Source organism: Protopterus annectens, chromosome 1.part1 (genome assembly GCF_019279795.1).
Source record: "Protopterus annectens isolate FY-2018-M chromosome 1.part1, PAN1.0, whole genome shotgun sequence".
NCBI classification, from domain to species: Eukaryota; Metazoa; Chordata; order Ceratodontiformes; family Protopteridae; genus Protopterus; species Protopterus annectens.
The window spans coordinates 1441610401-1441624927 of record NC_056726.1 but is presented as its reverse complement, the minus strand read 5'-3'; positions in this window follow the sequence as shown (position 1 = coordinate 1441624927).

The following is a 14527-nucleotide window of genomic DNA, read 5'->3' as shown; positions in this document are numbered from 1 at the left end:
AATTGGCAGTTGTATTAGAATGTGTATTTACCCATTGCTATGGTATGTATGTGAGCATACAAGAGACTTTGGTGTCCGGATGTTAGGCCAGCAGACAGTACACATCCATAGTGGCACCTTGACATCTGTAGCACATACGGGGGTCACAATGGTAGCCAGTAGTACACAGGGTGTCCTAACCCACTGCAGATTATGGGCTGAACATAATGTGTGTCCGTACAGCCCACACACGTTCCATGCAGCTGGACAGGTGCGGACCAATACAGACAAATGATATACAATGGCCTATGGATATGCCCAGTGAATGACCCCAACCCCCACAGACACACACAGACTACAGCAGGCCAGGCAGTTTGATGTAGGTTGTGAAAGCTGGAACGTCCAACACCACTATGCTGGTATTTAAAGCTGGGATCTGACGTACACTGGTATCCCTCCAACCAGCAATTTAGGTAGGTCTACACACTGACATGGAGTACCTGGCATACCAGTACAGTAGCGGCAGATGTGTACAACTGTCAGCTGTGCCCCCCCATCCAACCTACACATGTGAGAGTCATGTGTGCCAACCATGGTGCTGTGTAGGACTGTAGATGTGGTTGGATGTCCCCCCAAGCTATGCAGACATGTAGCAACTGTCAATGCCACATGACCATTAGCTACCCTGCAGACACAGCATGACACCTGTCTGTGTAGAACGGAGGGGTCGGCAGCACAGTACTGACTATCTGGACATGTGACACATGCGATACAGTTGACCATACTTCGCATGCTCACACACATGACGGTATGACGGTAATGTCGGTCGATAACATGTGTAACAGTCATACTGGGCATGCTCACACACTGAAACACAGGACGGCCAGGCATGCATACACCAGTGGTCCGGACATATCTGCCAGTACATTGCTATGCTGTTGGATGGCTGTGCTGTATGGTGTGTGTGTGGTCTATTGTCTGTACATATGCCATGGTCTATTGTTAATTCACATGAGCTATGTGCACAGGGTACTGCTACCAACACGTGAATAGGACGGTTCTTTGTTTGCGGACAGACCGACGCCTTTGGATACGGACTGGGTAAGGCACATTCCAGCAGGTGGGAGCAGTTGTGCGTGGGTTTGCAAAGTGTTAAGCACTGCTGACCTCTGGTTACAGCACCTTATACCCATTTAGACTCCACATGTCTTTGACAGTGCACTACTGGCATACTGGTAGACAAACACGCTTACAGCCGCTCGCTCACCGACATTTGTGCTTACATTTGTCACTCACACTGGGTGTGTGTGATCCCTTGTGATGCGTATTACATCGGACTACATGACTACAATATCAGGTATGTCTAACCATTTGGCGACAGCAGGCATTCGACTGTACAGACTCGGCGGCCTGTCCAGTGATGTAATCATATTATATGCGTATTCCTCATACGATCTGCTCCCATCTGCCTGATACATGGGAACCGATACTCTGCAATGCTGACATGTGAATGTTATTTTGTTAACGCAGCTGTTTGCCGAGTCATGCTACCGCATACCTACTGTACATTTTCCACCTTTCAGATTGCACGACGGGAGACTGTAGGAGTAACACCTTTCCCACTTTGCATGGGACAGTCCCTCATTAGGCATATGTCATGTGACAATACTCTATCCATTGCAACTGTCCTGATTAGGGGACATTCTCATATTCTACATGTCTGTAGTGGTTGCTTGTTACAGGTCTTGTATACCTGACATGTCGATATGTTATATGTAGTAGTATAAGCAACTTTACTGCTGCTAGACTATGCTTTGGTTTGTGCTGATATGTATATTTCTGTGCATGGCTGTAAGTATGTTCTGCCCTGGTACTTCTGACATTCCTACAGAGCAGGTCCCACTTTGGCCATTCAGAATGTTGGCGGCCGTATAGATCCTGTATGTAGAGCTATCACATGTGTCAAGGCAACACATACTCACAGCCAGTAGTAAACTGACTACTTCAACGGTTTGCATATGTTAAGGTTATTCTTGTAGCATTATAATTGCTAATACTGTTTCCTATTACATGTAGCTGTTTCTGATAAAAAAAAATTAATTTCTGACACCACTACACACAATTTATGGCCTCCTTTCCCGAACTCACAGGTCATGTGCCATAACATTCATTTTGCAGGACACAACTGCCCAGATGGGTGTGTCCCTCAAAGGCGTATGGGTGGTAAACCTTATCTATTATGCTATCATCTACCTAAGGTGGTCAGCAAATTATGCACTTTCTGTCACTAGCAGACCTCACATACCAATGGGGGAGAATGAACACTGTATCAGGAACACTGCATAACACTCTGTGGGACACATTTAGATGATTGGTTCTATTAACCAGATGCATTGACAGTCACAGAGCACATACCTGATCATCACCAACATGGGGACTCTATGCTCCAGACCAGAAGTGTATCCCTCACTGGTAAGATCAGACCATAAACTAATCTCACTGGATATTCACATCCCGACCCCACCCCCTGCCCAGAAAACCACAGTGAAAAACTTCTCTAAAGCAAATTTCACACTCCTCAAAACCGAGGTGGAATCCTTCAAAGCCCCCAGGCCTGTGGAAAATATGGCCCAGACCGCAGAATCCTTTATAAATGCATTCTATGAACACCTTCAGGAATGCATGGATCATGCGATCCCAAATAAAACCAAGACCCAATCTTCCAAAGGCAGACGTCCTGTCTGGTGGACCCCAGCCATAAACAAACTATACAATAGAAGGAGGAAGCTACTAAATGATAGAGCAAAATCCCAAAAAGGGAAGGCATCACTGATCAGTATTAGCAAAAACTACAGGCACTCATAAAATTGTCTAAGGCCAGCTTCGAGAGAAAAATTGCACAGGACACTAAGGATAATCACAAGGCTTTCTTTAGTTATGTTAGGAACCTGGGTGGTAATTCCCAGATATGCTCAGAATTAGTCCAAAATGACAAAAATACACTGAACCCACAGACATTGCCAACATCCTAGCTGACTGGTTCAGCGCAAACTTCTCCTCCCCCTCCCCACCAAAAGGGCAAATATCTATCCCAGCAGAGTGCTGTCCCCCTGACATCTCAGATGCTCAGGTAAGAGCCGCCCTCTCCAAAGCAAAAACACAGCATCAGTGGGACCAGACGATGTCCCGGGCTGCGTCCTACATGAACTCCAAGAAGAGCTAAACCCAAACATAAAACTACTGTTCAATCTCAGCCTTACTACAGGATATGTGCCCAAAGAGTGGCGTACAGCAACACTGGTCCCTCTCCATAAAGATGGTGCCTCAACGGATCCTGGAAACTATTGCCCCATAAGCCTGACTAGCTTGGTCTGCAAAGCTATGGAAAGGATCATCATGGACCTCATAAATAAAGATATTGGGGACCTACAGACACTGGATCCTACCCAGTTTGGCTTTGTTAAGGGCAGATCCTGCCTCTTAAACCTGGTTGATTTCTTTGAAACAAACACTAAGGCCATTGACGAGGGGAAGGTGGTCCACACAGCCTACCTGGACCTTGCAAAAGCCTTCGATGCAATACCCCACTCGGGCATTATAGATAAGCTCACCAGCTTAAATATAAACCCCTATGTCACTAGATGGATTGCAAACTGGCTCAAGGACAGAACCCACATGGTTAGAATTGCTGGAGCCATGTCAGACTCCAAACCAGTTACAAGTGGTGTCCCACAAGGCTCAGTCCTGGGACCTCTCTTGTTCGGTATATATTTCTCGGAGGTACAGGCCAACACAGAAGGACTGTGGCTGACCAAGATCGCAGATGACTGCAAACTGGGCGCCATAATCGACTCTCCAGCTGACACAAGCATCCTCCAAAAGGGCCTCATAGAAACAGACAACTGGTGCCAGAGCCATGGCCTCAAGCTAAATGCCAAAAAGTGTATAGTCATCCCCTTTGGCAAAAACAAAGTGCCCACAAATTACCACATAGGTGGTAGTCCATTAAGTACAGAAGAAGTAATTAGGGACCTGGGGACTCAAGTTGATAGCAATCTCTCATTTGACAACCACGTGGCCAAAGTGGTTAGAAAAACATTTTATATAGCCCACCTAATCATGAAGGAATTCACATCTAGATCAGGGGAGGTCATCGTGCCTCTTTACTCATCCCTCATCAGGCCCATAATTGAGTACAATGCCCCTTTTGGGATGTACCTTACCAGACACCTGCAGCAACTGGAAAGACCACAAAAGTAACACACCAAGAGGATCAAAGGGCTCAAACATATGCCATATGCTGCCCGGTTAAAGAAACTCCAGCTCTACTCAGTGGCATACCGTCTGTTCAGAGGCGATCTGTGCCTGACGTATAAAGCCATGTCCAACCCGGAATTAATGGACAGGCTGCACTTCAGAAAATCCAAATCCCATCGAGCTACGTGCTCGAGAGACTTGAACCTCAGCACTGAAATAAATAGGACATGCTGGAGGGACAGATTCATAACCCAGAGGCTCCCTTCACTCTGGAATAAAATCCCAGTCCAGGTTAGGCAGAGTCCCTCATTGACTCTCTTCAAGAGGAATCTTGATGAGTGGATGGGAGATCATAGGTTTACCCCGGGTATCACTTATAAGTCACTGTTAGACAGAGGCACAGTATACTAACCTCGAAAAAGGGCATAGCAAAATAAATTTAAAATAGGTGGCGAAAGCCAAACACATTCTGGCTAGGCTTATAAATGCCCTAGGGCAGATAGCCTAGTTTGAACCTATGAACCTATGAACCTATATGTATTCATTCACATTTGTCGAGGTACATGCTGTTTTTGACTCATACATGTTGTCATCTGTCATTACCTGTATTCCGCCACCTTTCCACCTAATATCACTAATTCTGGAAGTGTTTAGTTGGACTTTGTTACATTCTGATTCATAGCTATGGACGTCCATGCTAATCAGGAACACGGCACTGATTTGGTCCCTATGTATTCCCCAAGATGGTTTGCAGACTATCCGGTAGATGTGCTCTTCAGGTTTGGGCGGTATAGGCATCTGCTATGCCCACATAGGAATATTAATGACTTCCACTGGGCGGGCCTACTACATCTCTGCCAACCAGCACCTGCACACTTAAGCCCATTATTGCATACCCATGTTTCACCTACCTGGCACCCCTCTACAGCACTCATGACAAATACTTACTGTGAGCGCAGCTGGGGTATGAGCACACCCCTACACATTGCCCACTCTCCCCGTCTCGGGACACATGTACGTTTTGTCAACCCATGTATTATCACACTTGCACAACCTACTGTTCCATGTACACCTACATCCTGCTCGCATTGAAGGCAACGGGTTCACATGTACACTGAATTTTTGGTGTCCTGCAAGGGACACCGTTATCCATGTTTAAAGTGTAGACGTTGCAGATCTCTCCCACTGGTACTTTCCTGCCTGTGTTTTGGACAGCAGCAGTGTACTTATCTTTATTGCCTGTCTGTATGTCTGACCAGTCTAGCTGGGCAGTGTGGGGGGTACAACTTTTATTTATTGGACCTCCCAGTCACATATGCCCAGGCTGTAAATATGTTACCCCTAATTGCTGTAAAGTAACCTAGTTATGTACATGTGTATATCCACAATGACATATATATTTGTTTTGTGTGTATGTGTATATATCAATACCTGTTGTATGTGTATATATATATCTATCTATATATACATGTAGTATATCTTTGTGTGTGTGTATATATATATATATATATATATATATATATATATATGTATATATATATATATATATATATATATACATATCTGTATATATATATATATATATATATATATATATATATATATATATATATATGTATATATATATATATATATATGTATATAAATAATTAAATAAAAAAAAAAAATATATATATATATATATATATATATATATATATATATATATATATATAGATATATATATATATATATATATATATATATATATATATACGTTTTATCTATATATACATCTGTGTGTCCATTAACCTATACATTTCCCGGACATAGACACTTACACATGTGTATTGGGTTTTATCTCTGCTTCAACAGCATACTACTGCCTTAGTCATTATGACACCGACACTTCACTCTGGTGAACTTGTGATCAGTATACTGCACGTTATACAGCGGACAGATGTCGCACGTTTTTCATGTCTGGGGTGCCGCTGATAAGTGTGATGTGATACAGTGTCATTCGACTTATTACTCGTATGCGCAGCCAATTATTCCTGCTACTGTGTTTGTTTCTGTGCACATTCATATTATTAATGTTAATAGAATGAGTGTTTGTGTTACTGAGATTGTACGTCAACATATTGATGTCTGCATGTAGTTGTGTCTTTCTGCTTTTCCCGGTTTGGGGTTGTCACAGCAGAACTCCATTCTGCTCATGGTTGGCAGATAGGTTTTACGTGCCGGGCTGCCAGCCCTGATGCACAACGTCCGACAATGATACGCCCATTCACGCATGTCTCTACGCAGACGACGCCCTATCTGGGAATCGCACCTATGTACTAGCTGACCTCCACAGGTCGCTCCATTGCAACCGGCACAACATACCCTAGCACTCCTGTGTCCATAATCGCATATCCATAGTTTCTCCAGCACACCCATGTTGAGTTTCCATGCATAACAGCCATTATCCAACTGATATCACAGCCATGACACAGCTTTACACATTGCCCTCTCCAGAACTTTGGGGCCCTACACACATTTTGTACTGCCTCGTGTACTCATAGGGTCCCCATCCATTCATATTTGCACATACGTGCCTTTCCTGGTGTTATGGATTACGAATGATTTGCGGGTTACAAGTGTAGGTGGTCGCAACATGTACTATATTCCATCTGTGTATAATGTTGATGTAGCACTTCAACGAGGTTATGGCCACTGGTATAACCCAGCCTCTGGTGTGAATAGCGGTGCTCTACTCACTCTTGTGCTTTGTGTTTCCCTTCACATTTGACTATTTCATTCATTTATATATATAATGAATATTATTCTGGACATCAGTTATAAATTCACTACAGGTATGCAATAGTCCTGTCAACAAATGTGACAGCTGGTTGGTGTACATATGTGTATGGACCTCTGTGATACTCAGGGACTAGTTTCTACAGTGACAGGGACAAGGCTATGACAAATCAGGGACAATCACGGACACTTCTACCATATTAGTACTAGTAACTTGGAACGTATTGACAGATTCGTATTACTACTGATTTTCTGCAGTTAAATGCATCTATTACTCTTAATTGTTGTAATTAGTAATTAGTCATTCTCATTCAACACCTTTCCTCCAAAGGTCACTGGCTTTGTGAGTGATTAAGAGGCTGGCCAGTTCTTGTGCGAATTCTCTGACCATTGGTAGGGTTGACACATTGTCATATGTACAGGTTGGGATATATTCTGGGGACACCAGATTGTTTAGGCCAACACATACCCACGGTCAGTACAGGTTTAGAACATTCATTATTTTCCTAGCTGAGAGCCTATATCTTTCGTACTTTAGTTGTTAGTCTGTTTCTTGTACGAATTACGTATTTTCTTTCCTGACATGACCGCTTTAGGCAGCTGTTACATGCAGTATGGTACATAGTTATTTCCTACAATCACAGGACATTTTGCATTGTATCATTGTTGGTCAGGGCACACCTACCCACACAGTGACTGTCCCTCACACAGTGGATCAGGAGGTATCCTGTTTACGTCAGTGCCTTCATCACCCTATTTCCAAGTGCCACTATGCAAATGTGTACAATATATTCTCTCGATTAGTCATGTCGAGACACATGCGTCAAGGGCAGGTGTTTGATCCTGGGTAGTAGGTTCTGCATGACCATCTAGGGCTGGACAGTCTCATGCACCACTACTGCACATTCCAACTTGTCTCCAGATATCTACAGGACTGGACATTGTGTCTTGATACCCATTCTGATGTTTACACATGTTACTTATCCCATGAGGGATATCCAAAAATTTAACAAGTCCAATACCGACCATTCTTTTGGCTTTACAAAAATGTGCTGGGAGTTTTACATGCAAGGGATACATAGTTTACAATCCTGAAACTGCATAGGGTGACACTGCCTACTACATTTGAGTAGTGGTCACTATGTGTAGATATGGCTGCACAAAGCTAGTAGGCCAAATATGGCTGGATTTGGTGGACGTTCAGGTATGGGGGCAGGTTGTGTGCTGTTGAGGGGATGATGGGTATTCCATTATGCATCCAGGTGTGTTGCATTTGAATTGGCCAGTTCCATCAGGACCAATTTGTGCATATGTGCCGGTGACATTTCTGTACATTTGTATCGCACATTTAAATATTCATATGTTTGTGGGATTGTGTTCTACAGTATGGCCTGTCAGGTTGTATTGCAGATGTGTATACATGTTCTTTGTGTTTCTTTCTGATTCCCCCGCTGCTTCCTCATACACTTCCAGTTCACCTATTCTGCATACGACACAGTTTCGCCTTTGAGGATTATACCATTACACATCCCCCCCACACACATATTCCTGACACTCCATCCATCACTGCTTTGGTTGATTGCCCATGACACGGTCAAGGTAACACATTGCATACACTACATATGTCAGGTACCTGCATGGTTGTGTGGACTACCCTGGCATGTTTCACCTTCCACATGCTGTACATCATGCACATAGGTACACTCCCATACTTAACTTTCATGACATGGTTGGTACACCCGGGTAATACTCGTTCAACTGTGACACATCCTGACAAGTACGGCTTGGACCGCATATGTGCAGATTTTGGCCGACTGCTCTGATCATTGGTAGGATGCCACCTTTTCCTATGTCCAGGATGGGATATATTCCAGACACATATCTGATTGTACTGGACAGCACATACCCACAGTCAATGCTATGGACAATACTGTTCCTTTAAGCCTACATTTTGCCTTATTGTTGTAGCATTTTATATGCTCCTTCTGTTTTGTTTTCATGCTTATTCTATTTCCTGTCACATATGGTATGTTAAATATGGACATACCTATTGTATGTGACTATTACATGCGTTGTGGGATATAATTCTGTCATATGGTCGCTAGATATTTACATTTATCGTGGTTTTGTTATGGACACATCTGCCCAGCTGTGTACTCTCCCTCACAATGTGGGACAGCTGGTGACCCTGACCATTGGGCTGGACGTAGCTATTGGCAGCACGCTAATATGATGCATTTCACTTCCACTTGGTATAACTATCTACACTGCGTTGGACTACGGGCACACGGTTTTCAATTTCATTTGTTCGAGGGATGGGGACCCGTTATTCCCTACCGTGCATTTCTGTTTGCTTCTTCATTTTGTGTTCACAGGAACTGTCTTGCATGCTTTGCATACGTTTCAGTATCCACGGACACTGACAGATGTGATTACTATTGCATGCAAATTGTTATATGCTAACATTTTAGGTTGCACGTCGACAGCTGACATTTCCACGCCTCCGTGCGGTACTTTGACATGCATTATGCACTCACGCTCGTTTCCTATGCACGTGGCTGTGGCGGCAGCGCGTCTTCATTAATATGCATTTGGCACTACTGTGCCATCTTCATGCCACACGGTCAACGCAAGCCTAATACCGGCCTTGCGCCGAGCTTCATGAATCCCGGGGTAGGCAAACTGCATGTTTTAAGTCTTCCAGTTTTTAGTCTATGTACTGACAGACCCTCTCCTATATACATCCTGAAGCATCAAAACTATCATTGTAATCCAGGTGCTGTTAACTGGACACTCTTGCTTCTCCACTGCCTGCAGTGGAAAAATATGTTTGATCTTAAATGCTGGAAAATGTACTGTACTTGTTTAAAAATAGTTTTCTTATAATGCAGCACAGAACAGAATTCTGATTTTCTGTTCCTGACATTGGGTAAATGATATTTGTTGCTCTTTCCACTTGAGGCACAAATGCCCTTACACATGACATTTTGTCACTTCTGTTGCATCTGTAGTAGCTACACCCTTGACTTGTTACACTCAACCCCTTTAAAAGTACAACAGAGTACAGTATCAGCAATGCATCTACATACTGTGGGAGTAGAACCCACAGCCTTCTGCATCAAAAGCAAGAATTTAACTTGTTATGCTATTAACAATACAAGCCAGCTCAGCATAAGCAACACTAAACTTCTCTTCCCCGGAGCTCTCAGCTCCTTATAAAATCCACTCGACACTCAACTGTATCTTTCAAATTTGCAGCACAAGAAATCTGGAAAAAGCCAAATGCCTGTCATGTCATTATTTAGTGAATTCAATCCTAAATGCAGAAAACCACAGATTTGTGAAAGTTATTTTATTGGGCCTATACTTTGTTTAGGCTACAAAAACTTTTTTGAAGTTTCTTGCTGTAGTCCTGATGGAATGGATGTTAATCAGATAACTGTGCAAATCTAGTTTTACAATGCGTAATCATAATAGGATGTCAGTAGTTTTCCTTAAGTTACAATGGATAAAGAAAATAAAAATCACATTTAGATTGTTACTGAAGAGATGTGCTCGCTTAGAAAGAAAAAAATAAGATGGCTGTTTTGTGGATTAATGAAAAGAAATACTGCCTTAAATCAAAGATTAAATCCCAACCCTAGAAAAATAGTAATCTGACCATTCTTGTGAAGCACTAACAAATGTGTTAAATTTATGAGAGCATAGTTATTTCAAAGATGATTATGGTTCATTTATAGCTAGCATATGCAGCTTTATAAATTCATGGACACAGATACATATGTACAATAGCAGACCATAACACAACAGCATTATGGGAAAGAAATAACACTACAAGAAAAGTATCACTAACTGAAGCCGTATAAATGCAACAGTACAATAAGCAATATTTTATCTGCCTGTCAGCTGTTCTGTACATAGGAGGCTCTGTTTCTTGCATACACAAACTGCAAAACAATCATTGCATACACAAACTGCAAAACAATCATTGCACACACGAACTGCAAAACAATCAAAGTAAAACCATGTTATGGTCTGGCTACTGAGCAGGCCACTGTGTTTAGTTCCCCTCCCCCTGCTATAATTTAGATGCAGAGAACATATTCACTGAAACATTAACATTGAGATGTGAGTTCAGGGGATACTTGCATGCATTCCTCTATTAACAGAATGACAAATCACTCTGCTGATTATAAAACAACAAAATAAAGTACCTGTTCTGATGTGCTGTAACCATTCATAGTTCTTACAGTCAGTTTCTCAGTTTCATTAGCTGAATGCGTCACTCTGGCATGAACAAGTGTAGTTTTTATATAGAGCATAGCAGCAACGTAGGATGTTGCTTGTTGTACTTTCATCATGCCGCAAATATTGTGTGGTAAACAGCTATAGATATAGTTCAACAAACACACACATACACACACACACACACACACACACACACACACACACACACACACACACACACACACACACACACACACACACCACTTCCTACCGTTTCAGCTTTCTCTGTACAGCATAGAGATATCCAGTCGGCAGCAGGATACATCCAACGGCTGTTACTCCCATTGCAGTCATCCACCGATTCCAGCCTCAGTCGCAGTTTCCCTGACATTCCACATGCCTTGCTTGCAGTTTCAAACAGTCGGTCACTGTTCTATTCCATACATGCAGTTTCAAATGGCTGCTGTGTTCCTGCTAAAGCATTTCATCTGGAAATGCATGCATGCATTAGCTTCAGCGTCAATTCCGGCAGGCTGTTTTACAGAGCTGACGTCATCACGTACGTGATGACTTCAGTTCAAAAAGCCAGGAAATTTAAAATACAAGTTCCGCGAAACTTGAAAATTAAGGGACAAGTGCTGGGAAACTCGGAAATTAAGGGGTGCCACTCGGGAATCATGGCACCCCATTATTTGGACCCCAAAACTCATTTTTTAACAGGTAATTTGATACCGTTCGGAGGTATGCTGATTAGATAAAAATGGAATAACATTGCATGCTTTCATTTTATGTAGCAATAAAAAATCCAACTTAATAAACTTAGCAGAAACTAAACAAATGAAAGTTTTACAAGGATCAAATCAACATGATGAAAATGGGTTTTACATAACTTATGTCACCATGTTTAAATCATAGACTAAGTTTATGTTTAGTTGATGCAAGCCCAAATTATTAAGCTTGAATGAAAAGGAAATATCTGTATTCTTTTTTAAAGGCGTCATTCTTCACTTAGGCAGAGAATTATTTTGTTATATGTATTTCACTTTACAAAGCATTTAAACTCATATTTTTATCTTTTTCTGTTTTCTAGCAAAGCTTAATAACTAAATAAGCATAACCGTATGAAAAAAAGAAAGAGAAACAGTGAAAGAAAAGATGTAAATCAACTAAATATGTTAAATAAACTGGGAATAACCCCCTATGTCACTCATTGGATTTCTGAATGACTCACAGCTACTGTGTAGATAAACAAAATATCATATTTTCCTATTTATATTTATATTCCTATTTAAAGTGTCCTATTTTTTTCTTTTCAAATTATCTTCTACTCATTCTATGTATCGATTGTTTCTTTTACTTATGTATGTATTACTATTGAATTGTAATTATATAATTCTGTGGAGCTTTTCTTCCTGGGCCTCCACTGAAAATGGGCTCTTCTTGGCCCAGTGGACTTTCCCGGTCAACAAATGCAATAAATAAATAAATAAATAAATAAATAAATAAATAAAATAAAATAGTGGAAGTTTTCTCCACAATGAGAACAGTTACCAGTGGAGTCCCCCAAAGTTCTGTGCCCAACCTTTCTTGTTTAGCATTTACTTTCTGAACGTAACAGCCAATATCAAAAGGCTCTGGCTTAATATGTTTTCAGATGACTGCAAGCTAAGGAACAGTCACTGAATTCCCAGGTGACTTAGCCATCCTACAGGAAGGTTTGTCTCAAATAAATAACTGGTGCCAAAATCATGGACTGAAACTAAATGCCAAAAAATTCATTATTGTATCTTTTGGGAAGTCATTTTCCCCAAGGAACTACCACATTGAAAATGCAGTCCTAAGAGTTTACCCAGTTGTTCAGGATTTGGGAACTCATGTGACAGTGACTTAATTTTTGACCAACATGTGTCTATTGTTGTATGAACGTCCTTCTATATGCAGAGCTTATAAACAAAGGGATTGTGCCTAGATCTAGGGATGTCATTACTCAGCCATCATTAGGCCAGTCTTTGAATATAATGTCCCCTTTGGCATGCAAGTGTCCAGACATATGTAACAACTGCAATGCTCACAGAAATGCTGCACTAAAGGGATGCAAGGCCTAAAACACATGTTACGCACAGACCAACTCAAAGCTAGATCAGTATACTCATTATCCTACAAACTGCTAAGAAGTGTCCAGTGTCTAGCGTAGAAGGCATCATCCAACCCTTTACTGATAGATTTAATGCACATTAGCAAGTCAAATGGCATCAGAAATACTTGGTGTTGGGATCTAAACCTCTTCTGCAACATCAAAAGAATGGTTTTGGGGACACGTATATCTCATAGAGGATGCTGCTGCTGTGGAACAGACTCCCCATCCACATAAAACAAACTTCACCCATGTTCATATTCAAGTACCGCTTACATTTATGGATGGAAACAGAAATCTTATCCCAGGTCTGCCCCCCCTGTACTACAAATGAACAGAGACAGTTCCTAAATGCTTTATCCCATGCATGGGTCCCCACAAATTATCTATGGTATGATCCCAGTTACTCTCATTAAGGGTAATATATAATTATTGACATGGAATGGGTAAGACCAATCTATAACAAAATGGGATAGATTATTTCAAGCACATAAAGGGAAATTGGCTAGGCTTAAAATGGCCCACAAGGGCAGCTTGCCTAGTGCTTACCTATGAGCCTATGTTCATAAATGTCCTGTGTATATGTTAGCTGCACTCATTCATATAACCTTTCTGAAAAGGAAACTGCAGGATGTAGTTTCAGGAGCAGGATATGCAATCTTTACCTGAATTTTAATATAACTAGTAGGTTCATATGCACTTACTAGGCATTCAAACTAGAAGACCATTGTGGAGCCTTAATGAGTAATTGTAAATGAGTTGCTCAGAGTCAGACAGTAGACAAAGAGAGGCAGAGAAGATCAAACCCTTGCTGCAGGAAGCAGTTTATAGCATTACTCCTCTGCACTAACTGCAGGCGTAACCTTTGCTCCATTATACCTAGCAAAAACAAAGCTGTCACTCGTAAGAGTTCTTCACGTGTATATTATATTACATCCTTTCAGAGGAAGCTGTTGCGGTTTTGATCCTTAAAAGGTGTCAATATTGCTAAGTGGGTGACAACTCATGTGATCTCTGAACATCTATCTTCATTTATCACTAAAGCTTCTGCACGTACATGCTTAAAATGAATGGAGACTTTGCAAACCAGTATTGTTTTATTTGCAGAAGTAAGTCTTTTTGGTTATGAGCTGGAAATAGGCTAATTTACCT